This window comes from Sprattus sprattus (genome assembly GCF_963457725.1).
Source record: "Sprattus sprattus genome assembly, chromosome: 20".
NCBI classification, from domain to species: Eukaryota; Metazoa; Chordata; class Actinopteri; order Clupeiformes; family Clupeidae; genus Sprattus; species Sprattus sprattus.
In genome coordinates, this window is record NC_137918.1 from 5,959,056 (window position 1) to 5,961,555 (window position 2,500).

Below are 2,500 nucleotides of genomic sequence, written 5' to 3' on the forward strand. Positions count from 1 at the left end.
CAGTAATGTTTTGTCCTCTCCCCGCTTCAGGTCAGTGATGGGCTTCTGAAAAGAACACTGGTCCGTTGTGATTCATTTCCATTATTTGTTTTATGTGGGGTTCTCCCTCGGCTCTCCCAGGCTGCTATAGAGTGGGCCGACACCGGGACCAGTGCAGCCATGCCCGCCTTGCCCCCCTTGCCCGCCCTGCCCGCCCTGCCTCTGAACTACACAGGGCCCGGCAACTCCATCAATATTTCAGCGCCGCATTGTTCTGGATCCCCAAGCCTGGAGGACATTTTTTTTTTTTGCAGGAGTTGGCAGAGTGCTTGCAGCTTTCGGAAGTTTTTCTGGGGAAGTTTGGACTGGGATTTGGGACAGAGGACATGACTGAGTAAAATGATGCCAAGTTGTAAACATTCAAATTCTGTCATCATCAGGTTTTAACGGGTGTGGTCATAGGGTTTATGGGGATTAGGAGGCACAGATGGTGCGATGGCCATTTTTCTGGACACCTTCCAGAGTGGATCCTTTTAAAGGTGCGGTCCACGATTCTGAGTCTTGATATTTGAGCTCAACAGCCAATTAAAATGACACCCCTTCCTCCCATACTCCTGAGGCAGCGTGTTGATTGGCTGGGATAGTTTATGGCCCGGGCCTGAGCCACCATGTTTGTTACCCAATTACAGCACTAGGACTGCGTACGAACACCAGCGTTTTTATGACTGCACACATGGACAGCTAGAGGACCATGAGGAGTAATTAGCTGAATTTGACCAAAAGTCTACTGGATTAGAACCGCTGACTGTACCTTTAACCTCTCTTGGTTTGATCCACCTTGCCTGTAGAAATGTATCCAATGGGCCAATCAGAACCAGACCAAAGTCAACCAGACACCTTCTGTAAGGCCCATATGACCAGACTGATGGGATAAACATTTCATACCAAATGGCCGTTGTTCCCAGATAACCGGCCTCCTGTACACTGAACAAGTGACGGCTCCTCATGCTGGGAGCACATCTGTGGTAACTCTGGATGCCTGGGAGGTCATCAGACCTAATGTGAATGCCAGATCAAAGGTCACGACCTGCCAGAGGGCCGGTGGGCAGCTGTTATCGCCATCACCATCAAAGCTGAATTTGGTAAACAGATAGTGATAACTGCCATAGCCATCCTGTTTTCATTTAGATGGAGAGACAAAGCTAGGCTAGGATGTGTTAGTATATATAATACAAAAGTGCCATAGCCATCTGTATTCATTTAAAGGCTAGGATGTGTTGGCATGTTTACATGGCTGCTTTGTGTTCCATTGTTTAAAAACACATTGAGTCCATTAATTACAGACATTCAGTTTGTGTGGATTTCTTGTCATTTATTGACTTATTACCATGCCTGTTTGATTCCCTGTAAGGTTTATGTTTATGGGCTTGCTAAATTGCTTCATCATATCAGTCATAACATTACATAACAGTTGGTCATGTTAAAAATGCTAATATGAGGGCAGAAGAATCAGAAGGGCTTTGATTGGCAACCAAAGACTAAAACAGATCCAGTTCCCTACAAAGTTCAGGTATGTGAACTTTTATCTTAAGTATTCTTGGCTCATAATTAGTTACTCAGTTTTGCTCACTTCGCAGATGTGTAAGTATTTTGTGTACTGATCAATTGTGATACTGGAAGTTGGCAGAATGTACTTGGAATCAATACAAATCGTGAGAAAGAAAGAAAGAAAGATCTTAATCATTTTGTATTGGCTTTGAATCTGTTTTCCGACCTCCAGGTGGACCCAATAAAATCGTATGCCCCGAAAATCTCTGAAAACTGACAAAAGAAAACGAAACGTGACATGTCAAGAGACGGCGCCCCCAGCTCTTTCTTTTAGTGCTTCTGGACCAGGTGATGTCACTACACGTCTTGCTGGAGACTTTCCCAGACCTTCAAGGAGGGAGAGGAAAACTTTTTCGAACAACAGTTAGGGGAGGGGAGAGAAAGTTGGACAAGGAGAACACCAGGACTATTGCTTTCCTTCCCGCAACTAAACCTCAAGGATTGGCGTTGAGAAACTGTGGATTCCAGCAAGATTGCGCGCACATCGTACCATCTGCGCTTTGGGAGATAATCGTTGGATTCATGTGGTCTTAACCTGAAGGAACTATCGATTACCTTAGGTATGGATAACCGTTTTCAAAACCGCGCCATGGGCGACTGGAAAATAGGCTACATCTGCGCAGATATGCAGTACGAAATTGGACATCGATTGAGGGCACACTGTGTTGTAAACAATCTGCAAATATTTTGAACACCTATAGTTGTCTCACTGTCCTTATATGTTTCTAACTAAACATCAGGGATTCTCTGCATGTTTGCATCTCTAGCGCAACAAATGACTGATGATTCTTAAACGAGCTTTGACCTTAAATTGTTATTGATGAATTATCGGCAAAGCGAGTTGCCGGTTTATATAATTGTATCAGCCACACGGCATTATGCATCGTTGTGGAGGCTTTCACAAGCGTGACTC

At 44.6% G+C, this 2,500-nt stretch overlaps 1 protein-coding gene across 7 annotated transcripts in view; it reads left to right on the top strand.

The window, feature by feature from the left end:
* Window positions 1-1,940: 1,940 nt before the first annotated feature.
* col16a1 (collagen, type XVI, alpha 1) overlaps window positions 1,941-2,500 on the top strand; it is a 106,694-nt gene continuing 106,134 nt past the window's right edge. For all 7 annotated transcript variants that reach the window (XM_080859566.1, XM_080859567.1, XM_080859568.1 and 4 more), the window contains exon 1: window positions 1,941-2,147. The gene's annotated coding sequence lies outside the window, so the exon portion shown is untranslated. The remainder of the gene's footprint in view (window positions 2,148-2,500) is intronic.